Genomic DNA, 24,344 nt, shown 5'->3' on the forward strand with positions numbered 1-24,344 from the left:
TGAAACCACACTAGTTATTTTAGCAGAGGCAATTTAATATAGGCAATTGGATAAACACTAACAAAACTGAAAAGGCAAAAAAGAAACACTGACTATGGGAAACAGGTCTCCATGCCAAAGCTTTCTCATCTTTAACAATAAAATATTAATAGTCATTTTGTGTCCATAGGAGGGCTGGCAGTTCCCTATATATTGAGTCTCTGAAACCTGAAATCTGCATTTAGCCTCAAGGAATTCCACATGAATATCTCTTACTTTGTTCAGGTTGTAAACAATCTATATTCATTACCTTTGTGAATCAGCTTCCACTTATGCTAAGTCACTAAGCCATAATTCTAACATAAAAAATCAAAATAGGTCAAATGGGTGGTACCACTCACATGCAGATAGACATAAGAATGGAAGGCAATGCAAAGCCAGAAAGCTGTTTGGTGACCATGGAATCTAAATGAGCATAATTAGTTATATTAGACAAATCTTTCAGGCTGGCCTATATACATGAATCTATACCTACAGTATAGTTGGTTTTACCAGTAGAACTACTGTATATAAGTGCATGGACATAAGACCACAATCCTTTGGACATCATTAAATTGGGCACTGCTAAATTGGCAGAGGTACTGAAAGTCAATACCCAAGAAGAACCGGTAGAAGCCTGAGTCAATAATGAGAAATTTGCAAAAATAAAAAAAGGTAAAAGAGTATAACTCAAAAAGGGATACTGACAGACAGCAAGACAAAATATGATTCAACAGTTCTACAACCTTGCCATAACACACAAAACACTCTTATCTCAGCACTTTGGCAAAAAAAAAATCCTTAAGTCAGTTTGCAGTATCAATTATATGATGAAAAAGAAAGCTTCTGGTTCTGGGACACATGTGAATAGACTGTAAAAGATCTTGGAGTTTATCACATTTAGCTGCATGCTTTTCACCAGAATTTATCCAGAGAGAATAAAAATAGTCATGTTCTGGATAAGTCTCATTTGTGACTAAGTCCCATAATTTAATATTTTTTTTATTTTCAGCTGAATTTGGTTATCACAACAGTAAAACTTAAAGACAGAGGAGAGAAGGCATAAAGGGTTGCTAGTCTGTGATCAGAAAAATAGGCCAGAGTTTAACATCACTTTTACTTATTTTCCAATAATTAATTAGTTATGTATTCTTCTTTAATTTGTTCACTGGCATTTGTTCACTTGTATAAATAAGACATCAGACATCTCTTTAATGATACTACAAGTTAGGAAGGATAAATAATAATTTAATGATTAATACTCCATCATAGAGTAGATAATAGATATATGTATGTATAAGGTAGAATAGAGGCACAAAGAAGAAATCATTAGTTCAATAAGTCAGAGAGGGTTTTGGCAAAATAGTAGATATTTGAATAATATCTTGAAAGAAAATTAGAAGTTAGCTAGTATGGCAAAAAGGAAAGGGAATTCCAGGGATAGAAATCACTAGGGCACTGTTGAGTGTACGTAAGTCATGTGATATGGGTAGGCAATTCTGTGTATAGGGATAATAGGTAGATGATACTGGATAGGAAGACAGGTATAAGGGCTTAGAGTCCTAGTAAAGTATACTGATGGTAAATAGTTAAAATAAAAGTTATCCAAAAGTCAGAATTTTCCAATGATATAGACCATAAAACCAAAAAAACAGTCCTAAATATTTACACAGTGTTCACTTCATAGCTTACAGTGACAGCTGTCACTGTCCTAATTACAGCAGTGCTAAATATTTCCACAGTGTCTCCACAGTGTTCACTTCAAACTTAAGTTTCTAATTAAGACTGTGTTTCATCTGTTAGATAAAGCAGTTGTTGCTCAGATTCTAGAGAGGTACTCAATTTCATACAGTTGGAGAGTGACCCGTGAAAATTTCACAGATCATCTAGTACTAGATAATAACTGAAACAGTTATCCTTGATCTTACAGTTTTCTGTATCATACATGGCTCTTACTTTTATTACTCCTTTTTGTCGTCATACAATCAATCATCCAGTTTAATTCCAGAATTAATTCCATCCAGCTTAATTCCAGAATTAAGCCTCTCTCTAACTTGCCTTCTGTATGCATAGAATTTATTGTCTATTGGAGTCAATTGCAACTGCAAGTCATCAAACAACTGTCATTTAAAAGGTGTGTGTGTGTGTGTGTGTGTGTGTGTGTGATGAAATAATTTTAAATAAGCACAAGTGTAGTTTAGAAATGGACCTTATATTTTCCACATAGAATATCATGTATCTGCAAAGAGTGAAAGTTTGAATTCCTCCTTGCCTCTTATATATTTGTGTTGTCTGATTGCTGAGGCTAGAACTTCCAACACTATGTTGAACAACAGTGGTAAGTGTGGACATCCCTGTTGTGTTCCTTACCTTAGGAGGAAAGCCCTCAGTTTTTCCCCATTGAAAATTATTTTAGCCTGTGTGTCTTTCATATATGGCTTTTTGTTCCTTCTATCCCTACTTTTTTGAGGGTTTTTAATAAGAAATGGTGCTGTATATTGTCAGATGCTTTTTCTGCATCTACTGAGAGGATCATATGGTTCTTATCCTTTCTTTTATTAATGTGGAGTATCACATTGATTGATTTGAGAATATTGAACCAGCTCTGCAGCCCAGGAATAAATCCCACTTGATCACGGTGGAGAATTCTGTTAATGTACTATTGAATTTGATTTGCTAGTATCTTGTTGAGAATTTTTGCATCCACATTCACCAGGAAAATTGGCCTGTATGTCTCCTTTATAGGGGGTCTTTGATTTTTGAGTCAAGGTAGTGCTGGCTTCATAGAATGAGTCCAGAAGCTTTCCTTCCATTTCTAGTTTTAGGAACAGTTTGAGAATAATAGGTATTATCTCTTCTTTATATGTCTAGAAGAATTTCCCTGGGAAGCCATCTGGCCCAGATCTCTTATTTGTTGGGATATTTTGATAACTGATTCAATTTCCTTGCTGGTTGTGGGTCTGTTCAAATTTTCTATTTCATCCTGTTTCAATTTTGGTAGTATGTGACTGTCCAGGAATTTGTCTATTTCTTCCAGATTGTATAGTTTGTTGGCATATAATTTTTCCTAGTAATCTCTTATAATTGTTTATTTTTCTATGATAAAATCACTCATGATTTTACCTATTTGGGTCCTCTCTCTTTTCTTTTTGAAAAGTCTGGCTAAGGGTTTAGCAATTTTGTTTATTTTTTCGAAAAAAACAGTCTTTAGTTTCATTGATCTGTTCTGTTGTTTTGTTGTTTTTGTTGTTGTTATTGTTGTTTCTATATCCTTTATTTCTGTTCTAATCTTTATTATTTCCCTTCTTCTGCTGGCTTTGGGCTTTATTTGCTGCTCCTTTTCTAGCTTCTTTAGGTGAAAGGTTAGGTTGTGTATTTGGGATCTTTCTTGCTTGTTGAGATAGGCTTGAATTGCAATGTACTTTCATCTTAAGACTGCCTCTGCTGCATCCAAAGGGTTTGGACTGTCATGTTTTCATTTTCATTTGCTTCCATGTGCTTTTTTATTTCTTCTTTAATTTCTGGGTTAACACATTCATTCTATTCAGGGCTTTCCAAATTTTCTTTTTCTTTTTTTTTTTTTTTTTTGTGGTTGATTTCCAATTTCACAGTGTTGTGATCTGAAAATATTCATGGTATTCTCGATCTGTTTATACCTGTTGAGGGATGATTTGTGACCAGTATGTGATCTATTTTGGAGAGTGTTATATGTGCACTCGAGAAGAATGTGTATTCTACTGCTTTAGGATAAAATGTTATGAATATATTTGTTAAGTCCATCTGGTCCAGTGTGTCATTCAAAGCCATTATTGCCCTGTTGATTTTCTTTCATTGCTATTAAGTGGCATATTAAAGTATCCTACTATTATGTTATATTATCATTGAGTTTCTTTATATTTGTGTTTAATTGATTTATATATTTGGGTTCCTCCAAGGTGGGGGCATAAATATTTATAATTCTAAGATCTTCTTGATGGATAGACCTCTTAATTAGGATATAATGCCCTTCTTCATCTCTTGTTATAGTATTTGTTTTAAAATCTACTTTGTCTGCTATAACTATAGCTACCCTTTCATTTGACATCTATTAACATGATAGATGGTTCTCCATTCCCTCACTTTCAATCTGCAGGTGTCCATAAAAGCTTTTTGAAAAGCACTTTTTTATGTATCAAGTTGCTATTACACAATAGTCTGTACTAAGGGAAAATTTATAAAATGGCCACAAGGTTTTGTATACCAAAATGTTCAATAAAACGTTATATATCATCAATGAAATTGGAAAAATAACATTATTGGATAATTTGTGCTCCATCAACATTTTTTGAATGAGTACGTTTTATAGCATAGAAAATTCTTCCTTGTGAATTATTTATAGTGTTTTTGTCTCCCTAAAAAGCCAATAATTATTGTGCTATGATCTTTTAATTCTCTATCAAATGCCATACTCACATGGCACAGATGGTAATGTACTACATAGCTAAATTAAAACTAAACTACACCTTATATGTGTCTTCTTCAAAAGACAATGCCTTATCATTACTGGTGGCAAGTATGTCAGAGCCCACGTTCACTTTAATGTTCTACCCACAAACACCATTGCTAATTTTGACACTCATTTCTGCCAAACCTAGATACAACCTCTGATTCCATTGCAACCCAGAGCTCAAAGATTCACCAGTTAATAGGAGCTCTATGTGTAATAAAATTCATGTGCCATTATGAGTGGCTATTAATGGTATGAATGGTATATTCCTTTTAAAAACAATCTGGACACGATCTTAAGGTATGTCCCTCATATGAGTCTTCAAGTCAATCATGATTAGAATTTGTAGTCCATAAGACAAAGCTTTGAGACCTGATGACTATAATTATATTCTGGCTCTACTACTGAGTGGCTTCTGTTCTTATGTAAATCACTTAACCTTTCTGGACTCTGCTTACTTGGTAAAATAATAATAATAATAATAATAATAAATAAATAAATAAATAAATAAAAACAACATTAATAATAGTCATTCTACAGAGTGTTCTTTGAGGGTAAAATAAAAATAAGCTTTCAAAAATTTAGAGAATTTTTCAAATGTGTGATCATTATTATTATTAATTCATCAGTCAACAAAGAAGTGACTAATTAGTATGTTTCCAGAATAGGTCTAAACAATGAAGGTACGAAGTTCACTAGAACACATACCCTGTCACTGAAGGGATTTATTGTAGATATATATATTTTTAATGTTGATTACTAATGGTATCTATATTGCCTAATAGCTGGGGTAGTGGTAATGGTCAATTTTATTTAATAAAATAGGCTAAGGTCCAATGACCCATATGGTATGATTCCATATATATGAAATGTCTAGAATAGACAAAACCATACAGACAGAAAGTGGATTCATGTTTGTCAGGATCTGATGGGGGAAAGGGGAATAGGGAATTATGGCTAGAGTATGGCATTTCTTTTTGGGGTCATGAAAATGTTCTAAAATTGATTGTAGTGATGATTATTCAACTCTGTCAGTATACTAAAAATCACTGAATTATATACTTTTAATTGACAGATTATATGGCATGTCAACTATATTTCAATAAATTGTTATAACATAAGTTGAAAAATCAAAACAATTAATCCAATCATTTGACATTATATAAAACAAAAACAAGCACACAAATGTATGAGCAAACAAAAGCAGACTTCACACAAATGAAATAATTTAATATTCTACCTATGCTTGTTTCTGTTAGCTTATCTTTATGAGAGGTAGTAAGAAGGAAGTAGATTAAAATAAAATGTGCTCTCTGCCTTCCTGTCACCCTTCCACATGAATTTATTTATTAAGTGTCTGCTATGTCTAAGACTGAACAAACAGTACCCATCAGTTTTACCCAAACCATCTGATTCATTTCTGGATAATGCCTACTTTCAAAATTTTCTCTCTAAAATTCTTGAGCACACATTTGTTTTGTAATAAATTGTTTTGTAAAAATAGGTAAGTCTGACTTATTTCCTTTCTCTTCTTATCTCAGCGCCTTATAGCAAACAACAACAACAACAACAACAACAGAAAACCTGTCCATGAATGCTACAGTTTGCTATAACTCCTAATCCAGTTCTTACTGGCCAATCCATGGTGCTAGAAACAGAGACACCTATCAATTTCCAGATTCCAAGAGTGACACAGTTGTAGCTACATGTCTCTGAATTTCTTTTTTTTTCAAGTTTTTATCTAAATTCCAGTTAGTTAATATACAGTGTAATATTAGTGTCAAGTATACAATTTAGTGATTCAACACTTCCATACAATACCTGTGGCTCATCTCAAGTGCCCTCTTTAATCCTCACCATTTATGTACCCCATCCTCTCATTCACCTCCCCTCTGGTAACCATCAATTTGTTCTCTATTGTGAAATGTCTGTTTCTTTGTTTTTTTCTGTTTTTTTCCTCCGATGTTCATTTGTTTTGTTTCTTAAATTCCGCATATGAGTGAAATCATATGGTATTTGTCTTTCTCTGATTGACTTATTTCACTTAGCATCATATTCTCTAGCCCCATCCTCATCATTGTGTGAATGGCAAGATTTCAGTCTTCTTTTATGACTGAGTTGTATTCCATTTTACATACACATACATACATACACACACACACACATACATATATAATTTATTCACTCATCAGTTGATGAACATATGGGCTCTTTCCATAATTTGGCTATTATTGATAATGCTGCTATAAATATCAGGGTGCATGTATCCTTTGAATTCATATATTTATTTTATTCTTTAGGTAAATACCTAGTAGTGCAATTGCTCAATTTCTTATCTGATTTTCTTTGTTACTAATTTGTAGATATGCTGCCTTCAGGTATGACCCAGATTATCATATTGCCCCAGGGTTGAAGGTCTCTCTTTTCATTCTCTGAAAACACTGGGCTCAGAATTGGCCTTCATTGACTATGCCTGATATCCCAACAAATCTGAAGAAACAAGTCTCTACCTTGAATTCCACTGCCTTTCTCTAGGACGTTTGCTTTCCTATCAATTTTCTTTTATTACTAGAAGAGTACAGGAATTCTTCATGGTTGAGGAATCAGGTGTGATTGGGAGGATTGGTCACATCTTGAATTCTTAATGAGATGCTTTATCTATATGTTGCTTTGTCTTTAAGTTACTGCTTCACCCACTCCATTTTCCATAGCAGTCTGCTCTGAGCTATGTCCCTTCTAGCCATGTATCTCCCATCCTATGAGGCAGATTTCATGTAAAGTGCTAGAGCTTCTTGACATTGTTGCTAAATGCATACCCTAAAGCCTGTATCATGAAATTTGAAATGATCAAGAAGGATAAAGATGTGTTGTCATTGAATTATAGACTGAGATGTAAAAATACAGTTAGTAAGTAAGTCCAGAAGAAAACAGAAAATTTTCTGTATAATTTTGGAGTGGCAAATATTGTGTACAGAAGAAAAGACAAAATTACTATAAAATTGTTTGAAGTGGTATACTTAACTTAATAAAACAAGATATTTGTGCCTATTATTTATTAAAAATTTACATATATTAAAATAATTCTATCCAGAATATTTTAGTGATTCCTATATGTCAAAATACAAAGAAAATTAATACAATTAAGAAATGGCAAAGCATTTGAATAGACACTTAACAGAATAATATGTATGAAAGAAGAATGAACTCATAAAGAGATGCTCAACATGATTAATCTTCAGGGAAATGAAAATTGAAACCACAGTGAGATCCCATTTCACACTCATGAAAATGGGTAAAATTAAAAAGACTGGAAATAAAAATCAGTAAGAGCAACCAGAAATCTCATACATTGAGATTCACATACATTGAGACATACATTGATAGAACTGTTAATATGATAGCCCCTTTGGAAATCTGTTTGTAAATTTCTTATAACATTAGACATAAGCATACTTCAATCACCCAAATTGTACCACTAGTTATTTACCATGGAGAAATGAAAATATATTTTTATAAAATAACTGTAAAAAATGTTGATAGCAGCTTTATATATATTAGCAAAAAATAAAATAAACAAATGAGAGTCATCCAAATGTCCACAGGAGAACAGATAAATAACTTGTGCATATTTACTTGTATGTGATCCCATTTATAATTAATAAAGAAGCAAAGATAATCTATTAATGATACAAATCATAATGGTGGTTGCATTTGAGGAGATTTGAGATTTACTGGAAGAAGGACATGAGCAAATTTTCTAAAGTGATGAAATGTTCTATAGCTTGACTGGGTTCCTGGAGATACAAGCATATGCATTTTTCAAAACTCAGTGGATATTACACTTATGATCTATGTATTTTATGGTATATAGAATATACTTCAATTTAAATAAATAATCATATTACTATGTGAGCTGTAGCAAACACACTAGATAAGAAATCTTAACATAATTTATTGACTTGACTCTGTAACTTAACTACAATTTTGATCTTAGGGAAGTCATTAAATCTTTCTGCATTTTATTTTTTAGCATTTTTAAAATTCAAACCATTGTTTTTTAAGGATCCTTATGTTTATATTCTCCATGAGTGAAGAAACAATATTCAACCCTTCACTGCTATATCTTGAATGGCTTATACAATGCTTGGCATATAGTATATGTGCAAATTTTTAAAAAATTTTGTGTCTTTAATTAAGCCATTAGCTTTTGGGGTTCAGACTTCTTTACATCTCTTACAGTAACTATTATAATAGTTTTCAAATAAGCATGAAATACTTGTTTCCTGTTATTGCCTCTAATTCATAATACTTTTATTCTTTCAAATCTGTTTGCAAAATTTGGGATTAACATAGTTTATATCAAGTCATCTGTCAAAGGCAACTAAATTGGCAAGTGTGTGTGTATATGTGTATATGTTTCTGACTCTGAGAGTAATGGACTTTCTCACATAATCACTCCTACTAATGGAGGTACAATACTGGCATTTTATAGTCCTTTATATGAGGTGATATATACTTCAATTGAGATTATTGAGATTTGCAGTACTTTTGATCTATTCAGACAATGACAATCCAATAAATACTGTGACATTTTGAAACAAACAGTGATCATCAGTAGATCTTGTCACTGAGCACACTATTTAGAAAGGGGACCTCAAATCACGCTTATAGCTAGAAAAAGGTATTTTAGTGATCACTGGATGAAACTTTTCATTCTACAGGCTCAGAAGAGAGGTGATTTGATTTTCCCATTATCAGTGAATATTATCCCATTGATAATATATATCCCAGTGATAATTTCCCATTATCAGTGAATAGAGCCTGTCAAGATATTTTATGTAAGTTTCATGGTAACCACAAAAGGAAAATTTGTAATAGGTATACAAAAGACAGAGATAAAACAATTAAAGTATACCACAACAAAAGTTATCAAATCACAAAGAGGTCAACAAGAGAGAAGAAAGGCAATACAAAAACTGCAAAACAGAAAACAATGAACAAAATGGCAGTAATATGTCCTTACCTATCAATAATTACACATAAATGGAGTAATGTTTCTAATTGAAAGACATAGAGTGGCTGAATGAATGAAAACAAGTTCCAAAAATATGTGGATTAGAAGAGACTCACTTTAGCGTAAGGATACACGTAGCCTGAAAGTGAAGGGGAGGAAAAAAGACTATTACAAGCAAATGGTAACCAAAAGAGAGTAGGGCTAGCTATGTTTGTATCAGAAAAAATATATATACATTAAGATAAAAATGGTCACAGGTGACAAGGAAGGTCATTATCATCAAGGAAAATAGCAATTATAAATAAGCGCCCAGTACCAGAATATCTAAATATATAAGGCAAATACTCACAGAGCTAAAAGGAGAAATATGTAGCAGTACAATACTAGTAGGGACTTTAATATCCCCCTCCCTAGAATGGATAAATCATCTAGACAGAAACTCAGTAAGGAAACTGGATTTGAACAACACTATAGACCAAATGAACCTAACAGACATATATAGAACACTCCCTAGAACAGGTGTCTGCACCCTCATGTGCATTGAAGTATTATTTGCATTAGCCAAGGCATAGAAACAACCAAAGTGTCCTTCGACAGATGCATGGATAAAGAAAATGTCATATATATGACATTTTCTTTATCCATATCTTTATATATATATATATATATATGTGATATATATATATATATATATATATCACATGGATGTATATTATACATCCATGTAATATATATATGACATATATGATGTATATGTGACATTTTATGTCATATATGTATATGTGTATATACATGTGTATATATATATATATATATATATATATATATATATATGACATTTCCTTTATCCATTCATATGTGTGTATATATGTCACATATACAAGAATATTATTCAGCCATATAAAAGAAGGAAATCCTGCCACTTGTGACAGTATGAATGAATCTGGAGAGCACAATGCTAAATGGACTAAATCAGACAGAAAGACAAATACATTCACTTATGTGTAGAAACTAAAAAAGCTCAACTCATAAAAACAGAGAGTAGACTGGTGATTGCCAGGAGCCAGGGTTGGGGAAAATTGGTAGATGTTGGTCAGAAGGTATAAACTTCCAAATATAAAATGAATAAGTTCTGGGGAATATAATGAATAGCATTGTGACTATAAAAAACAATACTGCATTGTATACTTGAAAGTTGTTAAGAATAGTTAGCTATACTGAAACTATACTGGAATTAAAACATACTAAAAAATATTAACAGGGTTACTGAGCTGGAACTATTTTCTACTGAGTTGGAGTCAGGACAAAAAGTTTTGAGCCCTGCATTGTTTTATTTTAAATCTAAGCAGGGCTACCCTTCCTCTTGAAGAATTCACTCAGTCCACCTAATCCTCTACGATTGTATGCAGGGAGCATACACACAATCTCTTCACCTTCCTGTCAGTTTTACTGTGAACGTTAAATCGTTCTAAAAATAGTTTAGTAAAAAATAGGCTGTGTTTTCTCTACCAACTCATGAGGTATCAAATCTATAGATTACATCAAAATTAAAATGCCTTTCATTTAATAAAAAAAACCTTTACACTTTTATTTTCATTGAACTTTATTGATTATTGCTATTAGGTATTTTGGTTCTGCAGAAGATAGCAAGTGCAAATTTAAGAGGTTGAAAATAAGAGATGATCAACTAGAAACAGATTAGAAGATGCTTGATGAAGAAGCTGTCTTTGAAAAATGACTAGTTAAAATTTGCAGATCTAGAAATAGTGAAAATATGAGCAAAATCATAAGAAGAGTAGGAGTTGAGACAAACATGATTGGTGAAAATAATCAGTTTTGATGATACAATACCAGGTTATGTTGCTTCTATGTGGTAAAAATTGGACTTTAGTCTAAAACTGCATCAAAACTGTAGAAGGCAGTGAATACCAAGGAAGTTTTGAGCACAGGAGTGATGCGTAGAACTTCTTCAGGAAATTCAATGTAGCAAAGGCATGTGGGAAACCTGGGTTGGAGAGAAATTTTAAAAAAATGCAGATCTTATGTGAGGCCTTTTTTATTTAGGCATGTAATACAAAAGGTCTTATTTTTTAGAATAAGTGCCTTCTCACTGTAAGTGGAAAATGATTGCTTACTATTAAGCAGAAATATAAATTGGACTACAGGCAGAGGACAATACTTAGGAATGATATTTCAGCCCTGTTGTGACCAGCCTTCTTCTAGTTGACTGCCTGAACTTTTGTATACCTAGTATTTCTTCTTCCCACCTTCAGGCCTCTGAGTTTCTTACCTGAGAGAACTGGTTACCATTTCATCCTCAATACACAGTGTTTGCCTGGACCACACCCTGTTATGACCATAACCCTTAGCCAGATTCAACTTTATTTCATGACCTTCAAGAACTCCAGGTCAATCAGATCCCTCATGGCCTGTCCTGTTTGTAGTAAGCAAGTCTAGTCCTGTAAAGACCTTGCTTTACTTCCCTAAATTGCTGTGAAAAAGCAGTCAATGTCAGACTGAAGTTTAAGGGAAAAAAAAAAAACAAAAAACAAAAAACAACAACCAAAAAAAAAAAAAAAAACCCACCCTCTCCTGTACCAACACACCATAAGGGCTCAAGGAGTGGTTGGGGAGGTCCTACTAAGTAATAATAACTTGCACATGTCTTGCATTTCATAATATACTACACGGTTTGACAGGAAGCTGCATGTGATCCTCACAGATGCTTGTACACAGTACAGGTTGTATTCATCACACACATAATACATTGGAAAAAATGATTAGAGGAGGTAAAAAGACTTGCCTCTCTGACACCCACTAAAGTTTCATTTTTCTATCACTGTACTCCCCAAGGACATGTTTTCAGAAACATAGGAATGCTTACTTAATTGGATGAATTACTGGTTAGCTACAAAGTGGTAAAATAGGTCACAGAGTTATAGTTTCATTTTTCCAAAAAAGGTAACCTTATCGTGTAATTCTGAACCTTCTTTAGTGACTATGAATCTGTCCTATTCTCCTTTGCAGGGTATCTAGTGTGGCTGGTAATCTGCTCTGTGGGCTTTCCCTTCAGCCTCACAGCTAAACACTTTCCAGAGGTGACACTGTACTGGTAACACTGAAGTACCTATAGTTCCCCAAGCCGATCATCTGGTCTCTTACCTCTGGGATTTTGGGCTTGCTGCTCTCTTCTGAAACACCTTCCACAATATGTCTAATGGATGGATACCTACAATGTTCAGCACCAAGTTGAAACATCTCTTCCTGGGAGATTGTCTCAGAGATAATGTATATAATGGTTTGGGGCTGGACCTTTATAGGCAACCAAAAATGATTCCCATTACTTCCTAGATGTTCAAACATGGGTGTGCTATCACTGCTCTGTACCTCAGTTTAGTCATTTAGAAAAATGGGATAAAAGTACCTAATTTATAGGCTATATTTAGGCTTACATGAGATAATGCCTATAAAGGATTCAACACCAAAATAAAACATCTATTAAATGAGCATTTTTGTTTTGGACTGATATTCTAAACAAAGTTGATCATTTTTTTTCCATTTAGTTCTCACTTCTAAATGATCTAATCTCTTATTTATCACATACTATTAGAGTTGGTTCTTTACAATTCTATCTCCATATTAAAATACGAGCTCTTTGAAAACCAGGACTATGTCTTTTTGATTTCTATATACCAAGCACCCAGCAGTGAATCTGGCACAAAGTAGAATCTCAATGAATATTTCTTGAATCAATAGACAGATAAAAAGAGCACAAAGTCTGAATTAATTAGATGTTATGTGTATCCTAGTTCTATCATTTACTAGTTTGGCAATTTTCTCAATCTCTATGTCTCTTCACTTGTGATAATGACACTTACTTAATGGGACTATTTTATACTTTCAAAGATATAGATTCCAAATATCCAAAGTGCTTTACAAATTGTATTGCTCTTGACAAATAGTAATTAATAGTATTTTTATATTTTAATTGATGATATTTTTGTTTTTCATTATTTTCCTAGAGCTCTCGGATGCTTGGTTGAATTCCATAAAACTTTTCCTCTCATTTAAGAGTAAAATATGAGAATGTGCAATTAAAAGAAGGGAAAAGTCCAGCAACTCTTCTTGGCCCAGATAGATTTTGCATGTCACAAAACCTGTCAGAGGTGTTGGTTAAATTCTGCAATCCACTAAGTGTAGATGTAATTGCTTCTCACAGGGGATTCTTTAACACACCTGACTAAAAAAAGCTTGTTTCACAAGCTCCCTGTCAAATTTATTTCCAATTATTCTAGTTCCTCCAGGCAGCTATCCAAACTTTTGGAGCTTATAAGCCGAAGTACTGGTCTTGTCTTGGCCTTGATTTTGTGTATATTTGCTATCTATTATTACCTGTGTCCTGAGTCTCCATCTAGGGTGAGTTGGAATCCAGAAAGTTTCTATTTAGCATCTAAGACCATTTGTGAAGTTCTGTTTATCTGCTGATTATGTGCCTATTTCAGGGACTTGACCAATTTAAGATTTATGCTGGTTTCACCAAAATGATCAATGGGGCTAAAGGTATGTGGAAATGAATTCTCCTGGAAAGAGAATTCAATTTATTGAGTAAATTTATTTAGCATGTATTAAGTGCTAGGCACTATGTTATATATTTATTTATATATTTTCATTTAACCTTACAAGCAGCTCTAATGGAAGTCAAGGATTCATCTTTTTTGACAAATAAAAAAATGGATTTCAGAGATTTTAATAAATTGGTCCAAAGCTGTACAGTTAATCAAAGGCAGGGTTGGAATTCAGACCCATCTGAATCCAGAGTCCAAACTTTTTAAATGCAACAGTTATTCTCAACTCCTGTGGGGTCTGATATCATTTGCCCCAAGCTCCCCAAGTAATTTTTTTTCAATATATGAAATTTATTGTCAAATTGGTTTCCATACAACACCCAGTGCTCATCCCAAAAGGTGCCCTCCTCAATACCCATCACCCACCCTCCACTCCTTCCCACCCACCCCCCATCAACCCTCAGTTTGTTCTCAGTTTTTAAGAGTCTCTTATGCTTTGGCTCTCTCCCACTCTAACCTCTTTTTTTTTCCTTCCCCTCCCCCATGGGTTTCTGTTAAGTTTCTCAGGATCCACATAAGAGTGAAAACAGATGGTATCTGTCTTTCTCTGTATGGCTTATTTTACTTAGCATAACACTCTCCAGTTCCATCCACGTTGCTACAAAGGGCCATATTTCATTCTTTATCACTGCCACGTAGTATTCCATTGTGTATATAAACCACAATTTCTTTATCCATTCATCAGTTGATGGACATTTAGGCTCTTTCCATACTTTGGCTATTGTTGAGAGCGCTGCTATAAACATTGGGGTACAAGTGCCCCTATGCATCAGTACTCCTGTATCCCTTGGGTAAATTCCTAGCAGTGCTATTGCTGGGTCATAGGGTAGGTCTTTTTTTAATTTTTTGAGGAACCTTCACACTGCTTTCCAGAGTGGCTGCACCAGTTTGCATTCCCACCAACAGTGCGAGAGGGTTCCCGTTTCTCCACATCCTCTCCAGCATCTATAGTCTCCTGATTTCTTCATTTTGGCCACTCTGACTGGCGTGAGGTGATATCTGAGTGTGGTTTTGACTTGTATTTCCCTGATGAGGAGTGACGTTGAGCATCTTTTCATGTGCCTGTTGGCCATCCGGATGTCTTCTTTAGAGAAGTGTCTATTCATGTTTTCTGCCCATTTCTTCACTGGATTATTTGTTTTTCGGGTGTGGAGTTTGGTGAGCTCTTTATAGATTTTGGATACTAGCCCTTTGTCCGATATGTCATTTGCAAATATCTTTTCCCATTCCATTGGTTGCCTTTTAGTTTTGTTGGTTGTTTCCTTTGCTGTGCAGAAGCTTTTTATCTTCATAAGGTCCCAGTAATTCATTTTTGCTTTTAATTCCCTTGCCTTTGGGGATGTGTTGAGTAAGAAATTGCTGCGGCTGAGGTCAGAGAGGTCTTTTCCTGCTTTCTCCTCTAGGGTTTTGATGGTTTCCTGTCTCACATTCAGGTCCTTTATCCATTTTGAGTTTATTTTTGTGAATGGTGTGAGAAAGTGGTCTAGTTTCAACCTTCTGCATGTTGCTGTCCAGTTCTCCCAGCACCATTTGTTAAAGAGACTGTCTTTTTTCCATTGGATGTTCTTTCCTGCTTTGTCAAAGATGAGTTGGCCATACGTTTGTGGGTCTAGTTCTGGGGTTTCTATTCTATTCCGTTGGTCTATGTGTCTGTTTTTGTGCCAATACCATGCTGTCTTGATGATGACAGCTTTGTAGTAGAGGCTAAAGTCTGGGATTGTGATGCCTCCTGCTTTGGTCTTCTTCTTCAAAATTACTTTGGCTTGCTTTATACTTCCCTCTTATGACTGACTTTGCAGCATCCCAGAGGTTTTAGGCTGTGGTGTTATCATTTTCACTGGCTTCCATGTACTTTTTAATTTCCTCTTTAACTTCTTGGTTAGCCCATTCATTATTTAGTAGAATGTTCTGTAGTCTACAATATTTGTTATTTTTCCAAATTTTTTCCTGTGGTTGATTTCAAGTTTCATAGCATTGTGGTCTGAAAATATGCACGGTATGATCCTGATCTTTTTGTACTTGTTAAGGGCTGGTATGTGTCCCAGTATGTGATCTGTTATGGAGAATGCTCCATGTTCACAGGAGAAGAAAGCATATTCCACTGCTTTAGGATGAAATGTTCTGAATATATCTGTTAAGTCCATCCATTCAAGTGTGTCATTCAAAGCCATTGTTTCCTTGTTGATTTTCTGTTTAGATAATATGGCCACTGCTATAAGTGGGATGTTGAAGTCCCCTACTATTATGGTATTATTATCCATGAGTTCGTTTATGTTTGTTATTCTTTATGTTGTGTTTATTTTGTGATTTATATATTTGGGTGTTTTCATGTTTGGAGCAGAAATGTTTACAATTGTTAAGTCTTCTTGGTGGATAGACCCCTTAATTATGATATAATGGCCTTCTTCATCCTTTCTTACAGTTTTTATTTTAAAATCTAGATTGTATGATATAAGTACGGCTACTCCGGCTTTTTTTTTTTTTTTTTTGGTGACCATTAGCATGATAGATGGTTCTCCATCCCCTTATTTTCAATCTGAAGGTGTCTTTAGATGTAAAATGGGTATGGGTCTCTTGTAAACAGCATATAGATGGATATTGCTTTCTTATCCATTCTGTTACCCTATGTTGTTTGATTGGAGCATTTAATCTATTGACCTTTAGAGTGAATACTAAAATATATGAATGTATTGCCATTTTGTCGCCTGTAGGTTTGGAGTTTCTGATGGTGTTCTCTAGTCCTTTCTAGTCTTTGTTACTTTTGGTCTTTTTTGGCAGGGGGGGGGGGTGTTTGTTTTTGTTTTTTTTTCCCATCATTTCTGTCCTCAGAGAGTCCCCCTTAACATTTCTTGCATGGCTGGTTTGGTAGTCACAAACTCCATTAATTTTTGTTTGTCTGGGAGACTTTTTATCTCTCCTTCAATTTGATTGACAGCCTTGATGGATAAAGAATTCTTGGCTGCATAGTTTTCCAACTGAGCACATTGAATATATCCTGCCACTCCTTTCTGGCCTGCCAATTTCTGTGGATATGTCTGCTGTGAACCTGATCTGTCTTCATTTGTAGGTTAAGGACATTTTTTCCATTGCTGCTTTCATGATTCTTTCTTGCCTGACTATTTTGTGAATCTGACTATGATATGCCTTGTTGGTGGTTGGTGTTTGTTGAATCTAATGGGAGTCCTCTGTGCTTCTTGGATTTTGATGTCTGTGTCTTTCCTCAGGTTAGGAAAGTTTTCCACTATGATTTGCTCACATAAAACTTCTTCCCCTTTTTTTCTCTCTTCCTCTTCTAGGACCCCTATGATTCTGATGTTATTCCTGTTTAATGAGTCACTGAGTTCTCTAATTCTTAAATCGTGCTCTTTTGCCTTAGTCTCCCTCTTTGTTTCTGCTTCATTATTCTCCATAAGTTTCTCCTCTATATCGCTGCTTTGCTGCTCTGGTTCATCCATACTTGCCATCGTGACATGCATTCAAGTTTGCAGCTCAGTTATAGCATTTTTATTTCATCCTGACTAGCTTTTACTTCTTTTATCTCCACAGAAAGGGATTCTAATCTATCTTCCACCCCAGCTAGTATTCTTATTATCATGATTCTAAATTCTGGTTCAGACATCTTGCTTGTATGTCTGTTGATTAAGTCCCTGGCTGTCATTTCTTCCTGTTATTTCTTTTGGGGCAAATTCCTTCATTTTGTGATTTTGACAGAAGAAAAGGAATTACTAAAGTAAAAAAAAATTAAACAATTAAAAACAACACAAAGAAATTAAGAAAATGATGCTAGATCCTAGGTGTGTTTTGGTCTGATTGCTGAAAGAAATTTGATACATTAGATGAAAGAGTAAAGATTAAAAAAAAGAAATGTCTGAAAATTTTAAAAAATGAATACAATAAAATAGAATAAAATGAAATGATGGAGGTAAAATAGAATATGAAAACTTCACAAAAGAGTAAAATATATAGTAGAAAAAATTAAGGAAAAATCTTTTTTTTAAATTTTTTTTAGTGTTTATGTATTTTTGAGACAGAGACAGAGCATGAATAGGGGAGGGTCAGAGAGAGAGAGAGACACAGAATCCGAAACAGGCTCCAGGCTCTGAGCTGTCAGCACAGAGCCCGACGTGGGGCTCGAACTCATGGACCGCAAGATCATGACCTGAGCTGAAGTCGGACGCTTAGCCGACTGAGCCACCCAAGCGCCCCAGGAAAAATATTTTTAATAAAAGTGGAAAATAAAAATAAATTTTTTCTCTTTCTGTATTCAAGAATAAGAAAAGAAAAAGAAAAACAATTGAATAGATGGACCAATGAACCAAATGAAATATGATTGGAATTACATCTTGTTTCCCATAGAAGTCAAACTGTGAAGCATTTTATAGTCTGTAAACTAAGCAGGTGTATAGTCTGTAAACTAAGCAGGTGTAGAGACTTACTTATAAGAGTGTGGTTGCCAGTGGGTGGGGCTTAGTGTAATGGCTCTGTTCTCCACTAGGTGGCGCTGCTTAGCTTACTGTGGTGTATTATTGTGGTGCATGTAGCCATGTATGTGCATGCACGGAAGGGTGAAAATGGCATATCAGAAAACTGCTCTCCCCAACCAAGCAGCCCTCTTTTGTCTCTGGCTTCCATCACATCCCTGCTTCCACACAGTCTGTGACCAAGCCATCAGGCTGCCAGGTGATACTTCCCTCCTGAGTCCTATCTCAAATGGGGCTGTGTTTCCCAACCCCTCACTTCTGAGGAACTGCAGCTTTGACCCATTCTAACTCCCTTGGGGGTGGGGGCTCTGGCTGAGCAATGGCTCAGTGACAGTCATCCCCAGGAATGTTCACAAGACTGTGCTTCTGCCAATGCCTAGAGACTATGGTCGGGCACCAGCTCACCTTAGAAAAATTTAGTGCAATCATGTGGCAGCAGCATTTCATGGATTATGGCAAATCACAACACACATCTGGTGTCAAATTTCACCCTTAACATCCTCACTCCAACACCAGTGAATGTCATTCTCCAAGGTCTGCTGGGACCTTTGCCTGTGGGGAGGCTGCATAGCCTCTACCAAATGTCCTCTGAGCAGGGGAACCGCTTCTCCCCATGTAGTCTAAGGGCCCCTCAGACATGGCTTTCTGCTCCTGGGGATTCAACCTTCCCATCAGAGCACCGCCCATTATCCAGCTGCAGAGTTTCAGACTCTGAGCTCCCCATTGATAGAGTCTTAATGAAAATTAAACCCTCTCCTTTCTTCTTTCTCTCTTTTTGGTTTAGTCCCTGGAGACCGTTGCCACTCTTCTTTTTTTCTCCAGCTGCTTTGGGGGGGGGGGGAATGCTCTTCTCATACTGTTCCCCACCCCCTGCCCATCTCCATTCTCTCTCCACAAGCAAAAACAGCTCCCTGCCCTCTGCGACTTCTCTCTCCTTCAGTTCACCTCTCTGCACTGTGTATCTGCTGAATTCTGTGGTTCAGGTTGTGCAGATTGTTGTGTTTATCCTCAAATCAGTTTTCTAGGTATGCAAGATGGTTTAGTGTTATCTGGCTGCATTTCAGAGATCAGAAACACAAAAAAACTTCCATGCTGCCGCATCATCTTGGCCCCTCCACCAAATAATTTATTTTGATGATGCAAGTGGGGGAAGAGCCTGGAATAATGATAAACTGAATTTATTTGAGATTTATTTTAAATATGGACTGTGTCTTTACAAGACAAATTTGTTTCAGGTTTATGCATGACCATTATTAAGCCCTTTGTTGAATTCAAAGGAAAATTCAGAGAGCATAAACTAAAGAAACTATTGAAAATTAACTACGTATACAAAAATAAAAATATCAAAGCAAATATAGAAAATAAGATTGAGGAAATCTTTTGTAAAAAGTGGAGCAAACAAAAAGGTAAAACATAGGAGAGAAAAATAAATGAATTTTCCAGGGAAGTTTACATTCTGCTAATAAGAACTCCAAAGAAATAAAATTAAAAATCAAGAAACTTTCCCAGAATTGAAAGAAAAAAGTTTATAGATTTCAATAGCCTGCTAAGTAAGCAAAACATTGAATGAAAGAGTTCTTTAGGGCCTCTACTTTTTTTGAAATTCATATGCTGGGGACATATAGAAGTTTCTATAATGAGATAAAGAATGAGAGAGAGGTTATATAAAATATCAGGTATCAAAATGAATTTGCATTTAACCACAAAGTAGAAATAAGAAGATAATGAAAGACATCTTCAAAATTCTGCATAAAATTTATTTCCATTGTGGAGTTTTATAGTAGGTGAAATAAATCAGTATAAAAGTAAACGAAAAGATATGTTTAGATTATCACGACCCAAAAATATTGACCTTATATATACTTTTTTTCTAAGGAACTAATGAAGACTTACACACACACACACACACACACACACACACGCACACACACACCCAGAGGGAGTGAGATCCAGCTATATGTTGTTTACAAGAGACTTATTTTACCTTAAGGATATATATAGGCTGCAATTAAAAGGATGGCAAAAAATATTCCATCAAATGGAAACCACCATAAGAGCAGGGGTAGCTATACTTGTATCAGACAAAATATACTTTAATAACTGTTATAAGAGATAAAGAAGGATATAATGATAAAATATTCACATGACATATAATAATTATAAATAGACACCTAACAGCAGAGCATCTTAATATATGAAGCAAACATTGAAAGAAATGAAGAAATAAACAGTAATGCAAAAGAGTAGATTTTAATATCACACTTTTAATAATGGATTAATCAATAAAATAATTGGACCTGACAGATGTAAACAGAACACTCCATCTAACAGCAACAGAATACACATTGTTCTTAATGCACATACAACATTTTCCAGGATAAATCAAATGCTAGGGCACAAAACAAATTCTAATAAATTCAAGAAAACTGAAATCATATCAACTATTTTTTTCAAACTACAATGCAGTAAAACTAGAAATAAATAATAAAAATAAAACTGGAAAATATCAAATATGTGGAAATTAAATAGCATACCCTTGAACAAGCAGTAGGTAAAAGAAGAAATCATTAGAGAAATTAGAAAATGTCTTAAGACAAAATGAAAATGAAAATAAAAGAAACCAAAATGTATGGTTTGCAACCAAAAAGTACTGAAAGGGAAGCTTTTGTGGTGAATGCCTACTTTAAGAAAGAAGATCTCAGGGCACCTGGGTGGCTCAGTCGGTTGAGTGTCCGACTTTGGCTCAGGTCATGATCTCGTGGTCTGTGGGTTTGAGCCCTGCATCGGGCTCTGTGCTGACAGCTCAGAGCCTGGAGCCTGCTTCGGATTCTGTGTCTCCCTCTCTCTCTGCCCCTCCCCTGCTCATGCTCTGCCTCTCTCTTTGTGTCAAAAATAAACAAACATTAGAAAAATTCAAAAAAAAGAAGATCTCAAATCAAAAACCTAATATTACACCTCAAGGAATTAGAAAAATAAGAACAGAATTAACCCAAAGTTAGCAAAAGAAAGGGAATAATAAAGAATAGAGCAGTAATAAACAAAATAGAAAAACAACAGAAAAATCAATGAAATCAGGAGTTGGTTTTTTGAAAAGACTAACAAAGTTAACAAACCATTTATCTAGATGAAGAAAAATAGAGAAAACTTAGATAACAAAAATCAGAAATGAAAGAAGAGGCATTACAACTGATATCATAGAAATAAAAAGGATTATAAAAGACTTCTATGAACAACTATATGACAACAAATTAGTTGACATAAAAGAAATTGATAAATTTTTAGAAACACACAATGACCAAGAATTAATCATGAAGAAAAAGTCTGAACAGACTTCTAAGTAGTCAGGAAATTGAATCGGAAATCAAAAACCTGAACAAAGAAAATTCCAGAATCAAATGGCTCTACTGTTGAATGCTATCAAATATTTAGAGAAAAAATAACACCAGTCCTTCTCAATCTCTTCCAAAAATTTGGTGATAATAGATTACTTCCTAACTCATTTCATGAGACTAGCATTACCCTGATATCAAAATCAGACAAAACAGTATGAGAAAAATAAATAAATAATACTCTTACCACTTCCATTGAACACAGTACTGTAAGGCAATTAGGCAAGAAAAACAAATAAAAGCTTCCACATTGGAAAATAATATGTAATGCTCTCTCTGTTTATAGAAGGCATGATGTTATAAGTAGTAGATCCTAAAGACTTTACTGTTAGAATTAACAAATAAATTCAGCAAGGTTGCAGGATACAAAAATCAACAAAATAGAAAAATCAGTTGTGCTGCTATACACCAACCATGAACAATCAAGAAGGAAATTGAGAAAACAATCCCTTTTACAATAGCATCTTAAAATAAAATACTTAGGAATAAACTTAACCAAGAAGGCAAAAGACTTGTACTTTGGAAACTACTTAATGTTGCTGAAAAAATTAAAGACACAAACAACGTAAGAATATCTCATATCCATGGACTGCTAAAATGTCTGCACCACCTAAACAATCTACTTATACATATACATTGCAATTCCTAGTAAAATACCAATGGCATTTTTCATAGAAATAGGGGGAAAACAATTCTCAGATTTATAAGGAATCTCAAAGGGCATTGAAGCACCAAAACAATTTTGAGGGGAAAAAATGCAAAGCTGGGGCATTTCTCTTCTTGATTTCAAAACATATTATGAAGCTACAGTGATCAAAACAATATGGTATTGGCATAAAAACAAATATTTAGAACAATGGAACAGAACAGAAATTCCAGAAATATACCCCCACATATATGGTCAAATCATCTTTGAAAATGGTGCCAAGGCCACACAAAGAGGAAAGAAGAGTCTCTTCAACCAATAAGGTGGGGCAACTAGATGTTCAAATGCGAAATAATGAAATTGGACCCTGAACTTACTCCATATACAAAAGTTAACTCAAAATGGATTAGTGGCCTGGTGGTGCCTGGGTGGCTCTTTTGGTTAAGCTTCTGACTTTGGCTCAGGTCATGATCTCAAGGTCCATAAGTTCAAGCCCCACGTCAGGCTCTGTGCTGACAGCTCAGAGCCTGGAGCCTGCTTCAGATTCTGTGTCTCCCTCTCTTTCTGCCCCTCTCCCACTTGCACTCTGTCTCTCTCTCAAAAGTAAATAAACATTTAAAAAACATTTTTTAATGGATCAGAGGCCTAAATGTAAGGAAAATAACATAGGGGAAAGGGTTTCATGATATTGGATTTGGCAATGATTTCTTGGATACAATACCAAAAACACAGGCAACAAAATAAAATAGGCAAATGGTATTCTCAAATTAAAAACTGCACAACAAAGGAAAAAACCAACAGGAAAAAGACGACATAAGGAATGGGAGAAAATACCTTTTTAAATTCTATAGCTGGTAAGGGGTTAATTATCCAGAATACCTACACCTCAACAACAAATAATATGATTAAAATATAGGCAAAAGACTTGAATAGATATTTCTCCAAAGAAGGCATACAAATGACCAAAAAGCACATGAAAAAATGCTTAACATTATTATTCATTAGGGAAATGCAAATCAAAACTACAAGGAAATGTTACCTTACACCCTTAGGATGGGATGGCCACTATCAAAGAAACAGAAAATAAGCGTTGATGAGGATATGGAGAAATTGGAACGCTTGTGCACCATCAGTAAAATTTTAAAATGGTACACCTGGGGGCACGTGGGAGGCTCAGTCAGTTAAGCTTCAGACTCGGTTTCAGCTCAGGTCATGATCTCATGGTATCATGACTTCAGGCCCTGCATCAGGCTCTGTGCTGACAGTGCAGTGCCTGCTTGGGATTCTCCCTCTCGATCTCTTTCTGTCTCTCTCTCTCTGCCCCTCCCACCCTGTCTCTTTCAGAATAAATAAATAAGCTTAAATATAAAAAGAATAAAATAAAATGGTGCAACTGTTATGGAAAATGGTATGTTTCCATATGTTAAAAACAATCCCATTTCTGTGTCTAGGTCCAAAATAATTGAAAACATTATCTTGAAGAAATATTTGCACACTTATGTTCATTGTAGCACTATTCACAGTAACTGTAATTTGGAAGCAAAATAATTGTCCATCCATAGATGGGTGGATAAAGAACATGTGGTATATGCATACAATGGCATATTATTTAGCCTTAAAAACAAGGAAATCCTGTCATATGCTACAAGGTAGATGAAGCTTGAGTACATTATGCTAAGTGAAAT

The sequence above is a fragment of the Panthera leo genome, chromosome D1 (assembly GCF_018350215.1).
Source record: "Panthera leo isolate Ple1 chromosome D1, P.leo_Ple1_pat1.1, whole genome shotgun sequence".
NCBI classification, from domain to species: Eukaryota; Metazoa; Chordata; class Mammalia; order Carnivora; family Felidae; genus Panthera; species Panthera leo.